We start from the raw sequence: 16,772 nt of genomic DNA, 5'->3' as shown, positions 1-16,772 counted from the left end.
GATGATGATGATGATGATGATGATGATGATGATGATGATGATGATGATGATGATGATGATGATGATGATGATGATGATGATGATGATGATGATGATGATGATGATGATGATGATGATGATGATGATGATGATGATGATGATGATGATGATGATTGTAACCCGGGGCAGTTGGAACCGGAACGTCATGCAAAAGTGAGCGGATGGCTTAAGCGCCACTCCCGAAAGAGACCATCCACCTTGTTGGGTTTGCCCAGCTAAATGAGACCACTCCTACGGGCGGGTTCAGTTTGTTTCTGACTTTCGGTTCGAAGACGGTTCAACTGTACCGGAAACTACCTCAGCAATCCACCAAAGACTCTAAAAAAAACTCGGCGGCGTCAGCCGACCGTTACTCAAAAATAACTATCAGGGGGGCTAAGTAAACTTACTTGCCAATTATCATCACAGGGCCTGTTCTCTGTCCACTTACTCATCGAACGCTTTAGAGACCAACAGTGCAGGCTGAAAACTCTGAGTCAGCCCAACCCAAAATATCACAATCGAAAAAGATACTCTTAAAACGGTAACCGAAGGGCAAAATTGTTTAACGAAATAATAACTCAAAAATAGCTTCCTAATAGATTTTTAATTGTAATCTGTTTGTACGTACATAATTTATTCATTGCAGAAAAAGGAAAAAAATTCATACAGTAACGGTTTTCACGGGTCTCGAACCCAGGCCTATCGACTAACCCTAGCGAAATTATGCAATTCACATTAGACTGGTGCCTTAGCTCTCGCGGCTATCCGCTTATCTGTGCTAAGCGTTTGTTTAGGGCCTATCTGCAGTTACAGCTCGTTTCGGGGGGGATTTGAGTGCGTGAGGCAACGGTTACTCAGCGATAGCATCGCTGACCTAGGATTTTGGTCTCAAAAAAACGTTTATCACAGGGGGTGGTGGTCTCGAACACTCATCACTCAATTTATGAGTTTTAGCAGGGAATTTTCCGAGGCATTCAGTGCACTGAACCGGCCGCTCTTAGCGACGCCGGGCGAATATATGCGGAGGGGGAAATTTTGTTCATGCGCATGACAAAAGAATTAAATCGTACTCACTACCATGGTTTTACGTGATACCTCCTGTGAATGCTGCGATCCGCGTGGTATGCTCGGTGTCCCGCGAAGGCGGGAACGTGCTGACCCGAGCGCGGCTTCCAGGTAACGCGCGTGGTTTTTTGGCGGACGGCGTTCTTCTGGTCGTGGATGACGGATGACCAGGAAACTCTGACACTAGACGTGGTATAACGGCGTGGCTTACAGCTGAACGGGAACGGTCGATGGAGCTCGGATCGATGGCGTCTGTAGCACTTTCTACCTGCACAAAAGATACGGCCAACATCGTAATGTCGGAATTAACCTCACGCACTTGCACTCTTCCTACTCAAATACTACCTTCTTCAGGAAATCGGATTGCCGATTCAATCTTGTCTGAATCCACTAACTTGCCCCAAAATCGAACGAGCTAACCTATCTATAAGAAAAACTACATTAAGTATTACTAATTAAACTATCTTGCCCTTACACGTGATACCTTTAGATCACTACGCGGCGCGAAGCAAGAAACTTTAAACCACTGCCGAACTCTTCCACGGTCTAGAACAAAGTGGCAGAGTAACAGTTTGCTGTCCCTCAGATCAGCGAGGCATCGTAAAAATACATCTTAACCGGAACTACGTAATCATTTACGAAAGTCCGTTTTTCCGAAGTTATTTGTTAACGACGGAGACACCGCGAAGCAATTGAAGGTATTGGTTTCTTGCATCCGAAGTTTCGGATCCAACCGAACCGTTTCTCTTGAAGCCAGAAACGAACCCGAGTCCTCCTTCTTTCTTTGGGCGAATTGCCGAACAAGGGTTAACTCATCTTGGGGAGGTGCGTACTCGTCGCCACCACCCGCTCCCACATAACTTTCCAACCTATCCCGAGTTCCAGTGGGCAAACAACTCAGTGGCAACTCAAAGTACTCACATCTACTAAACGTACCACAAGTTGGTACTCTTTCTCACTTCCACTCAACTAGCATAATTCGGAGCAGACCGTCGAAACGAGGGGCTGCTCAATCTAACTTTTACTTAACTAGGTGTAATGCTACATCATTCCCTCCTAGGCTTTCGAAAATTTGATTGGTTTTTGGAAAGACATTTTCCTCAAACCAATCAAATTTTCGAAGTTACAATTGTGTATCTTCGTGGTAACCCTACTGTCGGGGTCATAAGTGGTCATCATCAAAATTTGACTCTTCCTCTGCTTGCAGACAACGTCTGTCACTAACCATCAACGTTATACAACTCCGGTTTCCAGCAACAATAAAAGAATATCACGAAAGATAAACATTAAGCCTAGCTATGAAAAAAGACTTTACAACTTATATACGGAGTAAATTATTCTCTCAGTTAACTTGACTCAAACTAACTGACAAAAACTTTCTTGGTAATTGGTAGGTCCTCACACATTCGGCTTTAAAATTGATAAAGCAAATTTCACACTATCCTGCATAATCTTCACCTAACTCGTAGCTTCAAACTTAAAAGAGTGAATCATAGGTCCATACATCAGTATAACAACTAAAAGAGACGCTAATCTTCACACCCGAAAAATTTCCTTCATTTTTAATGAAATAAATTCTAGCAAATTTTACCATGCTCCATACCCTAGATTTTTATCTAAGAACGTTGAATTTGGCAAAATTTCCCATAAAATTCTTATCCTGTCTGATCACGTTCACTGCCCTGGAGATTCCCAAGATTCTGTGAACTGATCCTTGAACATGATATTATACTCGTGTGAAGTTCAAACCGTTAACATAACAGTCAGTTTTGAACGACTCACTTAAAATAATTCTGTAATCTTTTCATCCATAAACCCCTTCCTCACATCATTGCATTTCGCTCAATCGCTCACTCTCTTGCCACTCACTCTACCAATGTACCAAGAAGAACTGTCAAAATCAAAAACATTATCGTCACCTCAACGTGCTGTCTGCTGTGCAATCTGTATAAAGTTTACTGTTAATTTACGGTAAATTAAGGAAGAAAATTACTTATCTGCCAAGGAAGACCGCTAAAAACTGCTGCTATAATGAGGAGAGTATATTTAGTATCGTCTCATCGATGTAAGTTGAAGATATTTTTTTTTTTCAGGGTACTGGATCCTGCTACTACGTATTTCACTCTAAATGACCTGGAAATACGCTGGGGACCTAATACTCCTATAACTAAGTAGATGAAATGGAATACGGCTACCAGAATGTCTACAAAAAAACGGGTCAGAAACTGTATCTGCCAACTAATGTTGATCCCATGGAACTATACATTCCTAACTGCGCAGGCGCTGCTACGAAATGCATCTTATAGAGCGCGCATCTGAAGCAAAAGGAAGAAGATGGAATCTCAAAAGCCAACATCACTCGACACGGCCAAAATTAATTTCAAAGGAAAAAAGTCGTATGTTTTAAACTCTAACTAACCCTAATCTAAGGCCTAATCTTAGTGAATAAGTACTAGGACTTGATTGTAGAAATCGTTTACTAACCTAACTTAACCCTACTATATACATTTATTTACAGACGAACTAGTCGTTTTGCGATGCATTTTTGTGCATCCAGCATTCACGAGGTCATGCATCATGTTAAATGATGGCACCCTCTCTTCTGTCTTCCATGTAGGTTCTCTACCATGGCAGTTTTCAATTGAAAATTCCTTGCTCTAGCAAAAGTACGCTCCTCTGTCTTCGCAAGTGCTTCTCAACCATCCGAATCAGCGACGGGCTCGCTTTAAGATTCATAGCACGAGGCTATTACTTTGCACAGGTCATCGCCCTGCTTCTCCATCGGGATCATCACCGCTTTACTGTTTCGATTCCTCACGGACTTTGACTGAACTTTGTAATTTCCAATGAATGCTTCCATTGGTTGATTGCTACATTGACGTTTTCCCCGTAGGTGTTTTTTAATGAATAATTGTCTCTAAAAAGTTACATAGCTGTATGACGTGCATCTGCAATATTCAGATGCGACGTTGGTTGAAATTTCTTCAATTGATCGGCAAAGAAAACTCCGATTCGTTTGCCTGAAATATTCTCGAGCTCGTATGTATGTGAACCGAGAACCTTTCTAACTACACAAGGTTCAAACTTAGGGGCCAATTTCTTACAGAATCCCTTCGATTTATCTGAAAGATCGAAAGTCTTCTTCAGAACCGTTTCTCCGGCGACATATCGCGGACAGCTAATATTGGAGCGCAGGTTGTAGCTTTTTTCGTGCCGTTTGTATGCATTTTGCAAATTTTTCTTCACCTCTTCGTACAGTTCGGCTCTTTTCATTTTTATTTCTCCTTCTGTTTGGTCCGCTGAGGTGTAATTATCTCGGATACGAGCGTATTCTCTTCCGTCCGATACCTGATTTCGACCAAAGACCACAAAATAGGGTGTGTACTTTGTCGATTCGTGCACCGCGGTACGAATTGCATTCGCGATGTTCTGTATGTCGTCTGCCCAATGCTTATGATTCTTCTTCAGCGTTGCTCTGATGGTTGTGGTGATTACTCTATTCACACGCTCGGTGTTGTTAACCTGTGGATGGTATGCTGGAGTTAACCAGTGGCTTACATGGTAATTTTGCAGAAGGTCTTTAAACGTTTTGGAGATGAACTGGGTCCCATTGTCTGTCAGTATTATTTCCGGTACTCCGAACAATCGGAATATCATGTTTTCTACAAATTCCGTTAGTGGTCCTGCTGTCGCATCACGGAAGGGTTGCACAAGGACGAATTTGCTAAATACGTCTGTTGCGACTAATAAACATGTGCATCGATTCCTACCAGATGCAGGTAACGGTCCAATGTAATCCAGTGTCACAAACTGCCACGGGTATTCGACTGGTTTCTGCGACCCCATTGGGGGAGTGACATTACTGTTGCCGGCTTTGCTAATTTGGCAACGATAGCATTCGCGACAATACTTCCGTATCTGTTCGTTCATCTTGGGCCAAACGTAGTGTTGTTTAATAGAGGCCAACGTCTTTTCGAACCCGAAGTGGGCTACATCATGCTTCTGTTGAATGATTTCATTCCGTTCCTCCGGTTCAGGAAATTGTTTCCACGCAAACCGCGGATCCGTCTGTCGACCTAGATTACGTACATATTTCCATATTTTCCCATCTATGACGCGGTAGTCAGCATATTTCACAGGATCAGCAACTATTTGGGTCACTAGATCATCATAGGCCTGATCTGGCTGAGTTACTTTTACGACTTCGATTGACCTTGAAAGACAATCAGCCGTAATATTGTTCTTGCCCTTTCGATATTCTAATTGAATATCATAAGATTGAATTCTCAAGGCCCATCTTAGCAGCTTCGAGTTCCCCGACTCTGCTCCAATCTTGAATAACCATAAAAGGCTTCTCGCGTCCGTTATGACCTTGAACCGCGTTCCCTCGACATAATGACGAAAGTTGTCCACTGCTAATAAAACACCCAGGCACTCTTTCTCGACCGCAGAATATTTCCGCTGCGTGCAGCTGAGCTTTTTGCTAAAAAATCCTACCACTCTAGTTTCCCCATCCTGTTCCTGTACCAAGGCTGCTCCTACTGCATTTTCCGATGCATCCGATTCGATAGTAAACGGTTTACTAAAATCGGGGTTCGCTAATACTAGGGCCGAAGTTAAAACTGATTTCAGTTCGTTGAATGCTACTTCGGCCTCTTCGGTCCAAGCAAATTTCTTTTTCCCTTTTTTCAAGAGGTCGGTAATCGGGGCAGTTATTCTACTGTAGTCGGCAATAAAACGTTGATAGAATCCCGCTAAGCCCATTAGGCGACGAATATCCTTTACTGACTTTGGACGAGCGTAGTTCAGTATCGGTTGAATTCTGGATTGATCAATTGAAACACCTTTTTCCGTCAATAGGTAGCCCAGGTACATTACCTGTTTCCTACAAAACCTCGACTTCTCTAGAGAAATTGTCAACCTTGCATTTTTCAGTCTAGTCGCAACTATTTTTAAAAGTCTTAGATGTTCTTCAAGTGTTTCCGTTGCGATGACAATGTCATCAAGGTATACGAAAACGAACGGTTGGAGATCGAATCCAATTACTTTGTTCATTAACCGACACATAGTGAACGGGGCGTTGGTTAAACCAAAAGGACATACTTTAAATCGAAATAGTCCTTTGGGCGTTCGAAATGCTGTATAGTTCCTACTCTCTTCCTTCAGAGGTATCTGGAAGTAGGCGTCCTTCAAGTCTATTATTGAATAGTACTTAGCCCGTCCTAAGCGGTGAAAGATGTCCTGTATGTTTTGCATCGGATATGCATCCTTTACAGTCATCGCGTTTATCCGTCTGGAGTCCAGACAGACTCTTATCTTCCCGTTTGCCTTTCTTACTGGAACCAGTGGATTCGTCCACTCACTGTAGCATTCTTCGATTGCGTCCAAACTCTTGAATCGCTCTATCTCTGCATCTATTTCCTGTTGGATGTACGGTGAGCATTTGTAAACCGGTTGGTTTCGTGGTTTGGCGTCTTCTCTAAGGGTAATTTCATGCTCAATCAAATTGGTACGACCCAGCTTGCCTGGACTAGTAAATTCCATTTGCTTTATCACCGATATCAGCTCCGCTCGTTGATATTCCGTTAACTCATGCTCTGTCTCTATACTCTCTGGCACTGGTTCTTGCGAGGTATCCATTGTGGGAACGTCTAAGGTTTCGTCAGGTTCTCTGTCTTCTATTTTTGGACATTCGCCTGTCGGTTCAATGCTGAAACAGAGTAAGGCATTTATGTCTGCTTTTGTCGTTTCTATTTTCTCCGGTCCGTTTCCTATGTCAATCATAGGGGTAATTCCAAATTTCTCCCAGAAATCTGTACCCAGAATCAAAGGCCTGGACAATTCTGGAACAATAATAGTGGGTACCACTTTCGTTTTATTTTTATACGTGAATGGCAGATTGAGATACCCTAAACACTTGTATTCCGTTCCATCAGCCGTGCTGACGCGGACAGCAGCTGGAAGGATCTCCAGTCCATACTGGTGTGCAAGGTCGGTCGAATTGACCACGCTAACACCTGCTCCAGAGTCGAGTAATGCATCCATCTCTGTGTCAAATACTTTTATGCGGATGTGTGGGCACTTGCTGACGCTAATTCGTATTTGATGAATCCGTAGTAACGGATCGAATTCAATTTCTGGTTTCTTCGCTTCGGGAATTAGTTTGCATTCTGGGACGGTTGCATTCCCGTTTATCCATCCCATTAATAGTTTCCCTGCTGGTTGTGTGCCGGTGGGCGGTTAGCTGTTGAGCAACGTTCACATGATCGAATCGTTCTTCCCAGGTTTCCACACCCATAGCAAAAGATTACTCTCGGTCTAGGGCAATTACTCCAACTGTGCCCCTCTTGTTGGCAATTCCAACAGACCCACGTTCGTCTCGCTTGCATATTGTCGTCCTCACGTTCAGGAGGGTTGTTCATTTTGCCGGTTGTTCTTGGCTGTGTTTGCGGGCTTGTCTGGTTCATTTGTTTTCTCCACAATTCTGTAGGCTGCTGCATTTTAATCGCGTTTATGTCTGGTATATCATCATACTCGACATCACTTTCTTCTACCTCTACATTATTTACCGACCGTCTTGGTTGAGTTTCCCAGTTCTGCTGCAGATTCGGGTCTGCTGCGTCGATACGGTAGTTCAGTTTCATTAGCTGTTGCAGATCCTTCACTTCCACAATCGATATCTTCGATCGGTAATGCAGTCTCATGTTATCCCATATTACTTCAAACTTCCTGTTTTTGGATAACGGTTTTGAGAGCATTCTATTTAGTTTTTCTATCTCAGTCACAAATGCGATGAAAGATTCTCCGCGTTGCTGTTTTCTATCCTGAATCTTTTGTCGGATACCTTGGTCCTGGTTTGGATTTCCAAACCGATATTTAATTAATTTTTCGAATTCCTTCCACGTGTCAAAATCGTCTACGAAGGTGAAAAACCAGTCCGATGCTTGTCCATCCAGTAGTAGGTGTACATCTCTTAAAAGCTGTCGCTCGGAAACACCTTCTCTTTGCGCTATTTTATTCACTTTGTAGAGGAAGTTTTCTACGCTTATTGATTTTGAGTCTCCCGTGAACCTCAATTTCCATTTTTCAACTCGGTATTGCTGATCTCGTCTTCCTGTTTCGTGGCCTCGCCGATATTGGCGGCGTGCATGGTGTCCATCCCTTGTACGTCTATCGCCTTCACGACTAGAACTGGAAGATCTGTGGTTGTATCGTCTGTGCTCATCTGAATCACTCTCGCTGTTTCCACGTCTACCTAAATTGCCTGACCTATTTCGGCGCCTTCGGCTGTATCGTTCATTATGCCTGCTCTCTCTGTCCTCTTCACTAGACGACGGGCTGTCCCGTTGTGAGATTCCCCCGAACATCGTATCTTTCCGCTTTTTTACCACTTGCGGTCCATTATCACCCACCATCAACATTAGGCTAGTCAACATTCTTTCCACATGGTTCACCTTCAGCTCCAGTTCCGTACTCTCCTTCGTTTGCGGAGTACTCGTCAGTATCTCAGGGCGCTTTGGAATTGCTCCTGTATCTTTCCGAATGTTATCGGTATTTTTTCGCTCATCGTCATGTGGCTGTCTTCCTTGCCCGCTACCACCTGTTGCTAACTCCGAATTATTTAGCACGTCGTTGATGCGCTCTTTGACCAATGTGGATGGCATACTAATTTTGTGATCCTTCATACAGTCTTCGATACGACGCACTAACTCTCTCCTCATCTTCTTCTGATCTTCCGTTTCCGCTTTACAACGTTTCGTACGGTACCAATAGTGTAATAACCGTGATTCAAACCTTGGTTCGACGCCTATTCGGGCCAATGACCTGGCTAAATCGGCCACCCATCCTGATATATGAGGAAATTCCTCTGAAATATTGTACGGTGAACGATAATTTTTACCCTCTTTCAAATCTGTTTTAAACAAAGTTCTCAACAGCCTTTGTTTGCCAGCAAGGTCAAGTTCGTTAACTGATCCATTCAAATATCCGCGTATAAAAAGTTCATAGTCTACTTCTTCTGAGTTTAGATGTTCAGCATAGGGAAACCTATCCATTTTTTCCATCCACTTGAAAATCTCGTTATTTAATAGAATGATTTAATGTACGAATACTCAAAATTGTAATTATGTAAATAGTATGAAAGCAAAAATATAATAAACTAAATCTAAGAATAATAATGTATAGCATGTACAACTCAAATTGTAGTTTTCAATCTTTATATTGAAAAGGAATCATAATAGTATAACCTAGTTATTCTAAAGAAAGGGAAAAACTAAAACAATATTTTCCCACAGAGAGAAATATACCAAATATAAAGTACAATCTACTCAAAATAAGGCCAAATCTCGTTGGGCGCCAATTGTAACCCGGGGCAGTTGGAACCGGAACGTCATGCAAAAGTGAGCGGATGGCTTAAGCGCCACTCCCGAAAGAGACCATCCACCTTGTTGGGTTTGCCCAGCTAAATGAGACCACTCCTACGGGCGGGTTCAGTTTGTTTCTGACTTTCGGTTCGAAGACGGTTCAACTGTACCGGAAACTACCTCAGCAATCCACCAAAGACTCTAAAAAAAACTCGGCGGCGTCAGCCGACCGTTACTCAAAAATAACTATCAGGGGGGCTAAGTAAACTTACTTGCCAATTATCATCACAGGGCCTGTTCTCTGTCCACTTACTCATCGAACGCTTTAGAGACCAACAGTGCAGGCTGAAAACTCTGAGTCAGCCCAACCCAAAATATCACAATCGAAAAAGATACTCTTAAAACGGTAACCGAAGGGCAAAATTGTTTAACGAAATAATAACTCAAAAATAGCTTCCTAATAGATTTTTAATTGTAATCTGTTTGTACGTACATAATTTATTCATTGCAGAAAAAGGAAAAAAATTCATACAGTAACGGTTTTCACGGGTCTCGAACCCAGGCCTATCGACTAACCCTAGCGAAATTATGCAATTCACATTAGACTGGTGCCTTAGCTCTCGCGGCTATCCGCTTATCTGTGCTAAGCGTTTGTTTAGGGCCTATCTGCAGTTACAGCTCGTTTCGGGGGGGATTTGAGTGCGTGAGGCAACGGTTACTCAGCGATAGCATCGCTGACCTAGGATTTTGGTCTCAAAAAAACGTTTATCACAGGGGGTGGTGGTCTCGAACACTCATCACTCAATTTATGAGTTTTAGCAGGGAATTTTCCGAGGCATTCAGTGCACTGAACCGGCCGCTCTTAGCGACGCCGGGCGAATATATGCGGAGGGGGAAATTTTGTTCATGCGCATGACAAAAGAATTAAATCGTACTCACTACCATGGTTTTACGTGATACCTCCTGTGAATGCTGCGATCCGCGTGGTATGCTCGGTGTCCCGCGAAGGCGGGAACGTGCTGACCCGAGCGCGGCTTCCAGGTAACGCGCGTGGTTTTTTGGCGGACGGCGTTCTTCTGGTCGTGGATGACGGATGACCAGGAAACTCTGACACTAGACGTGGTATAACGGCGTGGCTTACAGCTGAACGGGAACGGTCGATGGAGCTCGGATCGATGGCGTCTGTAGCACTTTCTACCTGCACAAAAGATACGGCCAACATCGTAATGTCGGAATTAACCTCACGCACTTGCACTCTTCCTACTCAAATACTACCTTCTTCAGGAAATCGGATTGCCGATTCAATCTTGTCTGAATCCACTAACTTGCCCCAAAATCGAACGAGCTAACCTATCTATAAGAAAAACTACATTAAGTATTACTAATTAAACTATCTTGCCCTTACACGTGATACCTTTAGATCACTACGCGGCGCGAAGCAAGAAACTTTAAACCACTGCCGAACTCTTCCACGGTCTAGAACAAAGTGGCAGAGTAACAGTTTGCTGTCCCTCAGATCAGCGAGGCATCGTAAAAATACATCTTAACCGGAACTACGTAATCATTTACGAAAGTCCGTTTTTCCGAAGTTATTTGTTAACGACGGAGACACCGCGAAGCAATTGAAGGTATTGGTTTCTTGCATCCGAAGTTTCGGATCCAACCGAACCGTTTCTCTTGAAGCCAGAAACGAACCCGAGTCCTCCTTCTTTCTTTGGGCGAATTGCCGAACAAGGGTTAACTCATCTTGGGGAGGTGCGTACTCGTCGCCACCACCCGCTCCCACATAACTTTCCAACCTATCCCGAGTTCCAGTGGGCAAACAACTCAGTGGCAACTCAAAGTACTCACATCTACTAAACGTACCACAAGTTGGTACTCTTTCTCACTTCCACTCAACTAGCATAATTCGGAGCAGACCGTCGAAACGAGGGGCTGCTCAATCTAACTTTTACTTAACTAGGTGTAATGCTACATGATGATGATGTGATGATGATGATGATGATGATGATGATGATGATGATGATGATGATGATGATGATGATGATGATGATGATGATGATGATGATGATGATGATGATGATGATGATGATGATGATGATGATGATGATGATGATGATGATGATGATGATGATGATGATGATGATGATGATGATGATGATGATGATGATGATGATGATGATGATGATGATGATGATGATGATGATGATGATGATGATGATGATGATGATGATGATGATGATGATGATGATGATGATGATGATGATGATGATGATGATGATGATGATGATGATGATGATGATGATGATGATGATGATGATGATGATGATGATAATGATGATGATGATGATGATGATGATGATGATGATGTTAATTAAACAGCCCATTAAGATGAAATTAGTCGTCATCGATTCGATGCAAATTCCAAAAGCATCTATTTTTTTTTTTGAAACAAAAATTTTGTTAATGAAAATATATTCACTGTGTTCAGATTGACAAGAAAAATGCAGTGAATACATTTCTATAAACACCCTGCTTTTGAGTCCAGAAACTGCTTCCGAAATTAGGCTCTCCGGCGAAAAGTTATTGACTACTAGTTTCCCGTTAAAATTAATAAATGCTTCGTATAGCGTTTTGCCTTTCTATAGAAATCGTATAGAAAGGTATAGAAATCACTTGGAAAACCGGAAATGGAAAGAAGGTCCTGCGGACCGAATGTCATATACCATTCGACTCAGTTTCGAAAACTGAGCATTTTCTGTGTGTGTGTATGTGTGTGTGTGTATGTGACGCTTTTAATCTCACTCACTTTTCTCGGAGATGGCTGGACCGATTTTCATGTTTTTTTTTTCGAACTTCCAATGGTGAACTTTGAGCTTTGAGGTATTAAAAGTGTAATTCTCATTTTTTAACCATTTCCAACCAATCAAGTACAAAAGTTCCAATATTTGAAGACCTCGTGTCAGCAGTGGCCCCAATGCTATTCAATTGCAAGCCAATGTAATGCTTAAAAAGTACTTTGGCAATATACAGAGCTACTTTACTGCTAATCCTCCAATAGTGCTGGCAATGCTTATTTGCAGCTGATTACCGATAAGAAGAATTTGAATAGAATTTTGGATGCCAAATTATTGCGAATAGGCTGTCAAAAAGCTAATAAACAACAACGCCAGATATGCTAATAAGCAGCTGATTTACTGCTTATGCTACTGCTTGTTAGTTACCTGGGTACGTTTAAAATAAATCATTTTAAACAATTCTTTCAATTCTTCCAGTCTAAAATCCCGGATAATCGAGTTCCCGGGCAGTTTTATATCAGTAAGCTGATTTTTCATGTCATCATCTATCCGTCTCTTTTTGCCTGCTTACCTGCTTCATTCTCTTTTTTCAAGCCTATTTCTATCTCTATCTCGGATCTCGAAGAGATCCGGTAAGAAATTCGTTAGCTAAAGAATAATAGAGCCGCCGCAAAGGACCGACTCCTGGCAGAGCTCTACAAAAATGGCCAAAAGCCGCTAGCAGCGGCACTTCATTGGATAATTTCTAGGATTTGGGAGGAGGAGAAACTACCGGATGAGTGGAAGGTGTAGTCTATCTCATCTACAAAAAAGGCGATCGACTAGATTGCTGTAATTACCGCGGCAGCACGTTGGTCAACGCCGCCTACAAGGTGCTCTCCCAGATTTTGTTGCGTCGTCTATCCCCAATAGCAAGAGACTTCGTAGGGCAGTATCAGGCGGCCTTTATGGGGTCCGTGCACCCTCGGATCAACTTTTTACTCTCCGACAAATCCTCCAGAAATATCGAGAGTACAACGTACCCACGCATCATATTTTCGTGGATTTCAGGGCAGCATACGATACAGTTGAAAGAGAACAGCTATGTCAGATAATGCACGAGTACGTGTTTCCGGGCAAACTGACGCGGCTGATCAAAGCTACACTGGAGCGCGTGATGTGCTACGTGCGCGTTCCAGGGACACTCTCGAGTCCTTTTGAATCGCGCAGATGGTTACGGCAAGAGGATGGACTGCCCTGAATGTTATTCAATATCGCTATTGAAGGTGTGATCCGGCGAGCGGGCATCAAGGAGGAGCGAGAAAAACGCTCTTCAGCAAGGGTATCCAACTTCTAGCCTTCGTAGACGACCTCGCCATCATACTAGAAACCTTGGGACGATGGAGGCGGACGTCAGACTAAAAACGGAGACTGGGAGCATGTGCCGCCGCACAAAGCTGACGATGTACAAAACGCTAATCAGACCAGTAGTCCTCTACGGACTTGAGACAGTAACTTTGCTTACGGAGGACATACGTGCAATAGCCGTATTTGAACGAAAGGTGTTGCGGCCCATTTTTGGCAGAGTACAAACGGAAAGCGGAGGGTGGCGGAGGCGTATGAATCACGAGCTACATGCACTGCTTGGAGAGATTCCCATCGCACACCTGGCGAAAGTTGGGAGACTACGGTGGAACGGCCACGTCGCAAGGATGCCGCACGTCCGTGCAGTGAAATCCGTTCTCTTCAAAAACCCCACCGGCACCAGGAATAGAGGGGCCCAACGTACTAGATGGTCCGAGCAGGTTGAAGCCGACTTGCGTGTGTCGAGACGCGCAACGAATTGGCGACGTGTAACTCAGGACCGAGTACAATGGAGAGGAATTCTTGATCGGCTGCTAAAGAAGTAGAAGAAGAATGTCTTTTGAGGTCAAACTGCTTAAAAGCTCCATTTCACCTGCTTAAATCCAAACGTCCTAGTTAATGGTCTATTAGTACCTACCAATTTCACGTTGTTATCCGTCAACCATGAGGCCGTGTTTCAGGTACACAATCTATAGGCACATATCAGTCACATATGTAATACCAGAACCTGTTTTTCAGAACGATTTTCTTTGCATAGGAAGGAAGAAGTATCATTTCTATCAAACATGCTTTACTGTCACACGCACCGACATGGAAATGCGGTTCACAACTCCACTCCACCAATTGATAGTAAAAGACGCTTGTTCATTTCAACAATCTACTCCCACATTGAGGTCTTCCTTTACACCATTCCAACATGGGAAAACGTTGTCGTTTATATCGTTTCAATATGTGCAAACAATTCTTACAGAATAGGGAACTTGCAATGCAATTGCTTTGTGAGTGGTTGCGTTGTGACATACTGGTAATGTGGTTTTTTCTTTAGTCAAAAATTTAAAATTTTGTATAATTCAACGTTAAAAATTGACAGAGGTTGTTTCCATTGAACATTGAATTTGTTTACTGTTTTAATGCAATAGTTTTCAAACAAACGTAAACTGTGAAGCTTGGTACTGTAATCTGATTTACGGGCGCAAATGGAAAGTAACTGGTCAATTGTGCAACCAATTCCATTAGTGCTTTTGCTTTGGTTTGCAATATCGTTGCATCCATCGTAGATTAGGTGCACTGCGACTTTACTTATTCAATCCCGTAAGATAATGGTACCAGAAAAAGTACTTAATTCTTTAGCATTGTTGGAATTGAATTTTTAGTAGCTGTTATTTCCAATCATCGAGTTGTTCGTGTTTCATGTTCATGTTCATGTTCGTTGAATCAAATCTACGACTAAATTGAATTGAATAGCGGACTATAAAGGTTTATCGTCTGCTTTAGCATGAAGTTAAATACCCTGTTTATTAATGTGAACTGTTTTCGCACTGTCTCAGTTCACAATTTATATCTTAATCATGAGGATAAACTCAAAACAGAAAGATTCGAGAACCAAAGCGGTTTTATTACATAATAAAAAAGTTTTACATAATGTAAATATTTCCTATGTTAATACATGCCAGATTAGGAAACACTCACATAAATAATAAATCAAATTTTATAAGCATGCATTGATACAAAACTAATAGAGCTGGTTATCGGCAATATTGGGGATTAACTTCACACCGATACTACCCCACGAAATGGCACTTAGATTTTTTTTAAAGATTATGTTACTTAACGAAAAGCATACCATATATACTGTTACCATATCATACCATACTGCTATAATACCAATTTTCTCTTCCCTCCTAAAACCAATCTATCAGCTTCTGATGGCAGACATATATTATAAATGACATTTCAATTGGAATTGAAGGACTATATTTTGGTTCTGATGTTGGAGGCAAAACGCGTAATTGTTTTGGGGGATTTTTTCACAGGTAATCCAATCCTTTGATATGTTGGCACTTAAATTTGTATGTCTCTGTTGAAGGCTGTTTAATTTATTGCTGCCAGCAGAATTAAAGCCGGTCTTCTAAAACATGCTTTTCTTAAATAGATGTATGTCATTCGCATCTGTTATGGTATTCATCAATAGATTGCTGAAGGCCTTAATTTTCGAGGCATATTTCTTAAATTTTCTTCTCTATGATCCAAAGCTCAAACGTTTCTGAAAGATCCTTTTCCTTTCTTTTGTTCCTTTTAGTTTCTTTCACTAAGTATGTTAAATTGGTGGGACTAGTTTTGATACTGAATAAGTATAATAAGAAATAGTAAATAAAACTGGCTGATAATTGACGTTAAATAAATAAGATTTTATCCAAAGAACCAAAATACATTGAAATACATATCGCGAAATAGTGGCTAATTGAATTTAGCTTTAAATGTATATGGACTTCGGTACAAACCTTTTTTGTAATGAAACAATCAACTTTTCGATAGCATAATGCTTTTTAACGCCCCCTGATATTAAAAATTTGATTGAGTTCAACGTCAATTAACATGATTGAACTTTTATTGTTCCCTTTTAAACAATATGTTCGAAAAACGAAAACAGCTAATAGTTTAATAGATTCAATTAATCAGTCAAATTGGAAAGAACTTCCACCTCGAGTGGTACCGTGTCGGCGCCCTATATAGCGCTTGATATTTTATCCGCCCGTTGTTCGGAGATTCGGATCGTTCTCTTACTTTCCGCTTTAAATTATTTCGCTATTTGTATGCCACAATTTCCACAGCATCCGGTTTGTGACTGGCATGCTTTCCGTTGGTCACTGGAGTTCACGTTTTGCCTATTTTTTTCTGCTGACCGATTTTCAATAGCACAACCGCTAGCACGTATCTTCTATCAAGAACGATGACTTAATTTAGTTTTTTCATTTTTTTCCCTGTTCTGCTAAGTTATATCTTCATTTGCCAGTTGTTATCTTCGCTTGTATTTTGCAAAGCCCACGGCGAATTCAATAAACTACAATTTTAAATGTTGAAAGAATATAAAGCAGATAGCACAAATATTGCTTTTAGCAAGAGTATGAGGCTAATAACAGACACCTAAGTTTTGGTCAGGTAAGTAGTTAAACTTATTATA

General features: G+C 41.8%; 1 protein-coding gene across 1 annotated transcript in view; it reads left to right on the top strand.

Annotated features, from left to right (window-relative positions):
* Positions 1 to 16,772, top strand: part of LOC128743461 (protein eva-1 homolog C-like) — a 70,582-nt gene that overhangs the window by 13,801 nt on the left and 40,009 nt on the right. The window lies entirely within an intron of this gene.

Source organism: Sabethes cyaneus, chromosome 3, assembly GCF_943734655.1.
Source record: "Sabethes cyaneus chromosome 3, idSabCyanKW18_F2, whole genome shotgun sequence".
Lineage (NCBI taxonomy): Eukaryota > Metazoa > Arthropoda > Insecta > Diptera > Culicidae > Sabethes > Sabethes cyaneus.
The sequence above is the reverse complement of the archived record's forward strand: the minus strand, read 5'-3'. Positions and strand labels throughout refer to the sequence as shown.